The sequence below is a fragment of the Epinephelus moara genome, chromosome 23 (genome assembly GCF_006386435.1).
Source record: "Epinephelus moara isolate mb chromosome 23, YSFRI_EMoa_1.0, whole genome shotgun sequence".
Taxonomy (NCBI): Eukaryota; Metazoa; Chordata; class Actinopteri; order Perciformes; family Serranidae; genus Epinephelus; species Epinephelus moara.
In genome coordinates, this window is record NC_065528.1 from 10,537,616 (window position 1) to 10,548,450 (window position 10,835).

Here is a 10,835-nt window from a genome sequence, read left to right on the forward strand (position 1 = left end):
TCCTGCGCTCTGTCCATTCATAATCCATTGTCGCTATTATAAATAAATGCCTGTCATTTTCCAATGCTATTAGATATAATATCCAGAGGACATGTCCAACACTAAAACATCTGGGACAAGCTGGTTCTGTAAAAAAGGGGGATTTTTAATTTGAAAAAATACATGTGAAAGATTTAAACATAGATAAATCTAAATGTGTGTAAACCTCCTACTGCATATGTAATGACAAATAAGATGTCGTTAGATGAAGATGCAGGAGGAGAGAAGATCCAATAAAATACAGCATAATGATGATTTCTGCTCCCTGGAGGGGGGACAGCCCTGGGAAAAAAAAAAGTTGCGGCATTTATTGTCTGACAAGCTATTATGGGCAGCGCCGGCCTCTGAATACCAATGATCAACGTGATGCCTGATAAAAATTTGCAAGTGGATAAAGATTTCTCCACATAATATCCCACTCTTTATGTCTTCATTTCCAACAACCCCCCCCCCCCCCCCCCCCACCCTCCCAGCTCCTGCAGCCCATCATGCAAATGCCTTATATAAAGAATATCCCTGCTTTAAATATTAACTGATTAAATTGCGGATGGAGCTTCAAAGGTTCCGTCCTGCATATTTTAACAGTATTTTTTTTCCTCTCTCCCTCCTGTAATGTGAGATTCAGTGGTCGGATCATTTCTCTGGAAATTAGCTCGAAGCAAATTTTTTTAAGGAAGACGACTTAGTCTTAGTTCTATCTTTGGCATCACACCTGTGTGCACCAGAAGGTATCTCTGGGCTATAGTGATGTTTTTTTCACGTGTTCTGTACATTTAATGTTACAGCTGTTTGTTTGCTAACCACCTAAATTAAGAATTCTAATATGTTATTGCCATGGCAAAGGAAAGTTCAATCAATATTTGTGTTGCTTGATGAGCTACTCTCTATTGAAGCCAGAAACCAGAGTAGTATGTCTCAAACTTGTGATGTCATAGGGTATAAAGTCTGGAGCTGCTTCATAGACAATGAATGGGAGGCTGATTTTAAGAACCCACAGTTTGTTTGTTTGTTTTTTTTATTTCCAGATTAGCTTTATTCTGTTGTAGTGTTCTCAGTTCTGAAACTAAAAATGTACCCATATACTCAGAACATTCCCCTGGGTGCTCTCAGTGTCATCTAGAACATCTTTCACCATTCATTGTCTATGGAGCAGCTCCAGACATTATACCCTATGACATCACAAATTTGAGTTTTAGCACTCTAGTTTTTGGATTTGGGAGACAGTTGCTAATGCTTATTATTGCTTATTATTATATTTTTGGACTATTTTAGACCTTAGGAGTAACATGTATGAATTTTGAAAATGGGCAGAGTTCCTCTTTAAGGCTACTAGATGATAGATTTTTCAAAGAAATTTAAGGCAGTGTGGAAGTTGTTCATCATTTTTAGGCATAACCGAGTATTTGCATTATAAGAATGCACATTTTTGGCTCTGCACTGTTTGAGAAATACGCTTATTTGCTTTTTTGTTGAGGAGGTTGATACCACTCTCATGTCTGTATGCTAAATACGAAGCTACAGCCAGCAGCTAGCTAACTTAGCTTAGCACAAAGACTGGAAACAGGGGCAAACAGCTAGCGTGACGCTGTCCAAATGCAAGTAGCCCCTGTCAAGAAGTAGTCTAGATCATTACATGTTAATTAATGGGCTCTAGAGGTGCTGCTAGGCTGAATTTGTTACCTTTCGACAAACCTAGGCTAGCTGTTTCCAGTCTTTATGCTAAGCTAAGCTAACTGGCTGCTGGCTCCAGCCTCATGTTTACCCTACGGACATAACAGTGGGATCAATCTTTTCAGCTAACCCTCTATAAGAAAGTGAATTAATGTATATCCAAAATGTGGAACTGTTCCTTAAAAAGCTAAACAAAAACTTTAGTATGGATCCCTGCTTCTTATACGACTGCCACACTGTTTCTGCTCTGTTGTTCCACCATGAAAAAGCAGCTGTTGTGGAAATGCTGCAGCGATAATGCAGGACACATGCAGGGTTGCAAGTGGTTTACATGTTTGCGGTTATTCCTGCCAGTGTGGTTATCACAGCTGCACAGAAAAATCCATGGTGTTTTTTTGCTTTGATATCTGTAGGTACACTGTGTTGTGCAGAACATCCCATGCAGGATTGAGCTGTTTATCCGAATGTAAATGTTGCAGCATAATGTCATCACGCTGTGAAAGGATGGTTTGAGCGGCGGAAAGTGGCTGCTGCAGTGTGTTTGGAGTACAGGTCAGGATGTAAGCTCGCATAGGTTCTGTTTCTTTACTGTTAAATCCTCTGGGCTGCAGTGGGAGTCAAGAGTAAACATGTCTCCTTCGCTGCTAAGACTTAGGATGAGTGATGGAGCCGCGGATAGAGCACGATTGGTGGGTTAGTACTTAAGCACATGTAGACCAAAGTTGGAATATGTGAAGAGAGAGTACTGGTCGGGAGTAATCCTCCAACAAGGATTACCCGTGTCTTTCATGCCAGATTAAAGGGTCCCATGATACTCTGCCGGCCTGTCCAAGTCCTGATGGGGAATCAATGTGCTGGATGACAAACTATCAGCGTCCTCATCTTTGTCTCTTATCGTTGTCTGCCTGATGATGAATATGATTTGGGTGACTTTTTTGTGGCATTCTTCAACACTCCAGATCTGGGGAGGCTGACCAATTGCGAGCCAAGTGGTCTTTCGCTGTCTGTGTTAAGATAATCATCTTATTCACCAGGCGCTATACAGCCAGTCTGAAATGAGGAGATCTAGATGACGTACCTCCAGCAGTCAGCGGGAAGGAAAGGAAATATTTGGGTCACATGAAAATTGAATAGGGTGTTGTGATTTTGGTAGCTGGTGCCTGAAAAACGCCTCTCCACCAATGAGCAGGGCCAGTCCCTTTTATTCCACTTTTTATTGTACTCAAATTAGACCAAGCTTGTTGGATAAAACTGACAAAACTAGCAGGCACTGCAAACATTTTCCTAACAGACTAAAATATTCAGAAGCTGCTATCTGGCTTATAGGGGCTTTCAGAGTATTATGATTCGCAGCAAGGAGGCTGAGACTACCATATTCTCATAGCACTGCGTTTGCGGAGGGCAATCTGTCGTGATAAAAAGCCAAACATGTACATTATGGCGCCTATTTAGAACATGCAACCGACTGCTTACATCTGCTCACAGTTGGGTTTGTCCGCCCCCAGAGGAGCAGGGAAAATAAATATTAAAGAGAACATGCATTTGGAGATCTTGTTTAAAGCTTGGATGCAGCATTTATTAATGTTCTGAGGATGGCATCATTTTTTATTTATTTATCTAATTTTTGCGTCATGGCAATTGGGGAAAGTGTTTAGGGGTGTTTATACAGGCGATTTGTTCCCACTAATTCGGCATGTTTTGTGATGAATCCAAGGGCTTTTGGAAAGGGGAGGAGGGGGTGGGGGATGGGGATGGGGAGGGAGTTAATCCACTCGTTTTCTTGTGTTCCAGCCTGTTCAGCACACTCTCTCTCCCGCTATCTCCCTCCCTCCTTTATTTTTGGAAACATCTCATTCTCGTGAGTCAGGCCCGTCATGCTCACAAAGGCTCGGTCTAGTGAGCTCTTGCCTCCTCCTCCTCTCTGCCCCGTGTCTCTGCCGTTTATGATATCAGAGCAGAAGAGAGCCCGAGCAGGAGGGAAACAGAACTCTTCATCTCTCTTTCTCAGACGGAGAGGGGGAGAATTAATGCGTTGTGAATTCTTAATTCACCTTATTTACATAGTTGACAGGTAATGGATGGATGTGTGTGCGGTCACCGGTTTAATAACCAACTGAAAAGGGGGCCTTGAGAAGGTGACAGGCGGCAGTTTCTACCCCGAGCTTGCGAATTTAAAACTACATTTATGCTCCATTTGTGGAGCAAAATCAATGTGATGATGCAACCACATTTTTGGCATCCATCTTAATTTGTCAAGCAGCATTGATGGCAGTGTTGATTGATGATGCCTGACTTGACTGATAGCCGTGTCACCTGCACTTCTGTCGTCCATTTGTTGTTTTATCCGCATGTACACGTGTATATTCCTCCTTTTTGTAACAGCGGCGGCTCCGGAGGGAGCAGTTAATTACCATGTTTGCAATGCAGTGTCATTTCTTTGAAGAGTTTTCTTGCTAATAAAGCAGATCACTTCCAGGAAAAAATCTGCTGAATTAAGTTGCCTTGGAAACACCAAATTATACAACAAACACTTACATCATCCTACTGGCTGAGTTTGAGCTCTGAATACTGGATTAAATGGCTCGTTGAGATGGACATATCTGCTCTTTTTTGTGTTTCATATCATCTTTAGAGTATATTTGACTCAGAGATGTTTCTGTTATCTTTCAGCGTGTGTGTGAACGGGATGATTCATCTTTTTTTTAGGTGCTAATTATAGAGATAACCTGCTGTAACAAATCAAACATTTTCTGCAGTGCACAAATAATAATAAGGGCTTTTGTTGTGTTGGATGAGGATTTCATTTGGCTATAGGCAAGAGCTGAATGTTAAACCATTCTTTGAATGTGTTCGTGTTATTGTGTGCCTGTGCGAAGAACATTTTAATCAAGAGAACCGGTTTAGGTGAGCATCCGTTCCCCTATGGATGCACATCAGCAGCTTCATCTCTAAATTTATCAGCTGTGCTGCATCCTTTAGGGTGGTAAAAAATAAGCTGAAATAGTTTTGTTATTTTTTTATTGCAATCACAAACCTCTAACGTGATGTTTTGGAACAAAGTGGCCCGGCAGCTTTCCTACAAAGAAAAAAAATCTTTTTCTCCTACTGTAAACATGGTCACAGTGAAAAAGTAATTTTCTACCTTCTGTGTCCAAGGCATTCAATTTTCCTCTTGAAGAATTATATTTGCTGCATAGATATAATAGCTTGCTTCTCAGAGACTGATTACACTGTTGGTATTTGCACAATTTATAGGCTTACCATACTCCAGTTCACACACAGTACAAGCTGTATGAGGCAATGCTCTGCAGCATGGTTTATTGTGTGTTTACCTTTGATGTCATATGCCCTGATGTGTCTTAGAATGCAAAATCTACACTGTAAACAACCACCACATGTTAATTGATAATTGCTGTGCATCGAACAGTCCCTGATGCATTTTGCATCTTTATGTATGGTGTTGGGAGAGCAGCGAAAACAGGGGGGGGGGGGGGGGGGAGAAAAAAAGAGAGCCCTGAGCAAAGCAGCACAGAGCCATCATCATTAGTCACCAACAACAGCACATGGCCCCTCAAAGCGCATTGCTGTGAAAGTTTTCTTCTGAATCACCGCAGCCATTCTTCCAGCCACTCGGCCTCACGTCCCTGTGGGCAAAATGCTTTCAGACACTTCACATAAAGCAACGGAAAAACCTGCAACCCCGAGTAAATCACGGCACTATTGGATCTGCTTTGGTAGTTTGCATGATGTGTTGTAATGCTGTTCAGCTGGTATTGATTGAATTACACTCAGCTTGTGTTCGCTACTTGCTGAACACACTGGAAATTGAATATATAATGAATAGTTCTGCTTTTTGTATGTGATGTGTGGATTATTCTACTTATTATTCTGCTTATAGAGGAGAGGTGGGGCAGTTGGGACAGTGTAAACAAGACAAAGGCTTTATTTAAGTAAGAGCCACTATGAAGAACCTCACAGGCCTACATTTCAACCCCTGAGCATATTTTGAATGTACAGAGTTTAATTTTTTAACCCTCAAGTTGTTTATTTGACATCTTTTTCTTTTCTTTTTTATTTAAATGACACAAACTCAACAGCCTACATAAACCTTTAAGCTACATGTAACCTATGGCAACCACATTAGGCTGATAGGTGCAGATGAAATAAAGACTTGGGACGACAAATTCCATATATCAGTAATTTATGAAAATGTAATATTAGAAATGTTTTTCTGTGGTTGTGGCTTGAGCAAGATATTGGACCCCAAATCACTCTTGATGGCTGCTCCATTGGTGTGTGAGTGCGTGTGAATGCTTACTGAGTAGCAGGAGGCACCTAGTACAGTAGCCTCGGCCACCAGTGTGTGAATGGGTGAATGTGACTCATAGTGTAAAAAGCACTTTGAGTGGTTGGAAGACTATTTAGGCACAGTGTAAGTGCAGTCCATTTACCATTTACCTTTTTTTTTTTTTTTTTTAAAGATGTGGGAACAAGTGACATTTCAAATATAAGGTGTTTTTTCAATTTGAATATATTTTTCAGTCCAGAACAAGATGTCCCAACCATTTTTGGGAGAGAACTCCTTGTACTTTTTACAAAACTGTGCCTTCACGTTTGGCTTGGGCTCTAAAAAACATGGTACCTTGTTAGCAGACACTTGTATCTGTTCTTGTATCTGTGAGTGATAGAAGGTTATTTCATGTCGACACGAAAATGTCTCAATTGACCCCACTCTCCTGAACACTGCTGTTTTTTTTTTTAATTCTATAAATGGATTATATTGTAAATGCAGCCCAAAAATATTAAGTACAGTACCTATGCTGAAGTTTTAAAATCCCAGCCACACTATGAGGGCAGGTTTGAGCTGTCATCTCTCTTGACCTGTGCTGCCCCAGGATGAACGTCCATTTATCAACATGATTGTTAAGGTTTAAGTACAGTGAACTGTAAGTCACCTCCCTGATGATTTGTTTTATACTAAATCTATCATCCACTTGAGTTTAAATTGTGTTTGGCTCCCTGCTGAGCCTTTCCCCATCCACATCCCGGCTAGAAACACAGGAAAGAGGTCAATTTTGGGACTTTGATGTAAGAGGATAAACCTCACATTGCTGTTTTTTTAAATAAGAAATCTTTATTTTGCACGAAGACACAGAGCTACAAAGATTCTGCGAGACCAGCTGACAAAAGAACCTCCTCACCATCTCTTCTCCATTGCTTCTTTAGTCTAAGATTAGTTCTTAGAAGATGTTACAGTTTGCCCCGAGCTCAGGAGAGAAGCAGCTGAAAACAGCAAATGTTCAACTGGAGCTAATTCTTCTGCAGCCAGGCAGCCTTGCTCCACAGTCTTGTGTGTGTGACTTTCATGAACTCCGAGTGATGTTTTAGAAATAACTCCTGAAAGGGTTTTCTTGCCAGGATTTTCTTCCCTGCTTACCACATAAACAAGTCATCGCTCACAGCTTCCTGGTTACCACATGAGTTAGCATAGCAACCACTTAACAGAATGGGAATGCATCTTTAAACCATCAGATTGCTGCTCTGTAATTACGCATTATATAACCCTTGTTACAGAGCCACGCATGCATGGCCGGGTTGGGCATAAACAGAAGCACATTATTCTGCTCATTGTACAGTACTTGAAACAGCACGTCAGGCCGGACTGCAGCCTCCTGACCTAAAATAATAGATTTTTATAGAAAATAGATGCTCCCAGTACTGCTCTAAAATGTCGCCATATTTGCCTTGCAACAGCTCTCAATCTGTTTCCCGTCACTTTGATGGTCTTATACTCAAGTGTTACTCTTACTAACAGGTTCACCTTGTCGTGGGTCCAAGCAAAGAATCTTTATAGTATTTTCTGCGATTAGGCATCCAACCACAGGATAGATAATTTGCTTCCTGTTTACATTGGCACTTGCATACTTATTTTCAGGCATGTTAGTATAGGCAGAGATTATTTCTGAAACAGTGCTGTGATGCTGATGTGTATAGGGATTGTTTCTGTTTTAAAATGCTGTTCGAAAATGGAAGCGCGTTAGTGAATCAAACTTGACACCCAAGGTGTTCAGAATTAAATTGCATTAAACACTAACACAGATAAATATAGAACATACAGAGGAAGTTATAAAAAGAATAATGTAACCTAATAACAATTTATTTCATTATTTTTTAGTGTTATGATTATTTATTTCACAACATCTCATTATTGACTGAATTTTGAACACTTTGTATCTCTATACCATCAGCCGCTTTTGTTATAGTGTTAACTAATACCAGTATACTCTATGCTAGTGGTTCCCAACTGGTGGGTTGCGGTCCAAAAGTGGGTTTTGGGTCCATTCTGAATGGACCACAAGTGACTTTTTCAAAAACACACTTTATTTTGAAGTACCGTCAATTTCGAACACAGAGCTTTCATTTTGAAGTGTCGTTCCCTTCTGTAGAGTGAGTGACTAAAGGACAGCTGCTTGACAGAGACAGCAAACTAGCTTGATGACATGGCCAAACACAAGTATGACACTGAATATAATTAAATGTGTGGACCTTGAACTAATGACTAAGGAGAAATCTGGACCCTGTGGCTGGACCAGTTGGGAAACATTGCTCTATGCCACTACAGTATGTTCATTAACTGGCATGGACAAAGTATTTGGAAGTCATTACAAGAGCAGGCAGCACTTGCATGCTACTCAAAACAAGTACGACGTATGCTAAAATTAGTGCCAATCAATGCAATGAAAACATCCGGTTTTCTGGTTGCCAACCTGCCATTTTACCAGTGAAAACGTGCCAGATTTTATCCAGAACATGCTGTCAGCCTAATAACTGTCAACCTCTCTAGATACTGCTTACTTTAAAATGATGCATCAACAATTCTGGTCCATACATTTTGCATTATGGATCACAGGACATGTTGTCTATGTAAGGCAGCTGAGACTCCTGACTGTTCTGATGTCTGGGGAAACTGTTCAAGCACTCATTAATGCAACTCAGCACATTTTCCATCAAGTCTGTTCTTGGTGTGTTCTCTCTTTATTTGTGCTCTTATATTGCTGTGAGCCTGGTAATAGTTTTTGGTTTATATCCCTGTGTTTTAAACTACATCAAATAACATTCCTCTTTTTGAATTTAAAGCTTACAATGGTTAAAAGAACTGCTGGATTATTTCAAACCAAGAGCAGCTATGTATCTTCTGATAGACACTTTCATTGGCATCTATACAGTCAAGAGCTCTCTCACTCTGGCTAAATTAGATACGAAATTCTGATCACTCACTCCAATTATTTCAATGGACAGCGGGTAACATTAGCGCTAGCAGCCAGCAGAAAGCCAATGCGCTTTGTTGAAACTAAAAGAGCGCAGTGGAGAGATGAAGATTGATCTTTGTATGGAGGGATAAAAGAGCATAGTGATGCTGTCTTGTTTTTGTTTTTTTTAAGATCACGTTCCATCTACAATCTGAGACTCTTTTGTGACATGTCCTGTTCTGTGCAGCTATGTGGAAGTAGCCTGGGAATGAGACTGGTCTGGCAGATGCATCTGGTCCCCCTCCTAGTCAGACAGATTTCTAGCTGGCTTCAGATTGCCATGAACACTATGGTGAGCATAAACCTTGTCAGTAAAGGAAGGAAAAGAAAGAAACATTTAGTGAAAACAATCAAGATGGCTGCAGCTGATGAGGAACTTTCACTTGAAGCCACTATCGCATCGAATGGCAACACTCATTCACAGGTATATTGATGCCACACCATCACGGTTTATCTCTGCATGCTGTACTCCATTTACATTTGTCCGTCACTCAGTGCTAGGTCACATATTTCATTGCTTTGACTGGTTGTAGGTCTATCCAGATGCACCCAGAGGCACTTTGGTCTATGACCACTCATAACACCCCATGGAAATTTGAAAATTAACTAATTAAAGCAGTGTCAGACTAACTCACATCATGGATCTATAAAGAGAATTGGATACAGCATTGGAGGCAGGGACACTTTCATTCCAATGGCAATTGCTCAGTGGTTCATGAAGCCAAAAAAGATTTACATCTTGGGTGTAAAATTACTGGCAACTTCCATATCAAGGGACTGAGACTTTTGCGAGCCAAGTGCCTAGCTTCCAGTTTAGCCCTCTACCAACATGAATGGAGATGAAATGATTTGATCGTGTGGTTGTTCTCGACTTTTGAAATGTTATCGGACTCAATGATGTAAATTCCAATTTTGAAATAATTTCTTTGGCCAGGGTTGTGACAAGAAAAAATCATCCATTGATGTACGGATGTCTCTTTAACAATGCAAGTCTATGGGAAAAAGTCTTTTTGGGCCCAGTGGTATCACGTGACGGACCTTGAAGTTGTAACTCCACTGTTTGGCTACTATGAAAATTGGCTTCAAAGCCTGGCGCATTTCCCAGGGGCCTGACTGCAATTCGGTTTGGTGCTGTCAGGGTCATTTTGAAGAACCTATTAATAGCAATGTTAGCCAGTTGGTTTATCTGTCTATCCAAGACTATAACACTAAGGGGCAAGGCAAAATTGAAATGGGCTTGGCTTTTGTTTGTTATAGCAATAGCAATGCTGCATGACAGAGTGTCAGCAAAAAAAGACTTTGTTGCACAAATTTGCCTATCTTTGAAATTAGCTAAACTGTGACTATTTTGTTCAGTCTCTCTAATTCTTGCATTGCCTGATATCAGACAGACCTGTCAACTCGTTACACTCTGTTTCCATCTTCAGTCTGATGTTGTGTCCACTCTAACTGTTTTCCATGGGGGAGAGGGATTTGATTTTCTCTTACCAATCACTAGGGACCCACGCATGCGCCTGAATCTAATGTTCTAAGTCCATACTGATGCGTAGCCATGCCAACATACCTTTTCACTGGGGTTTTAAGAGTGGAACAGAGCAAAGCAAAACAACTACTATGTGTTGTGATTTTGAGAAGACCTGTCAATTTAGAACAGCCTCACTTGAGAGCTTGACAACATCTTGACAACAGTGTAAGTCTTGCCCATGGTGCTGATTGGCTAATCAAGTCTCCCCATGGTGCTCATTGATTTTTTTATTTTATTTTTTTTAACTTAGAGACCACTGTTCATGTCATGATGCCAGCCAAATCAGTGAA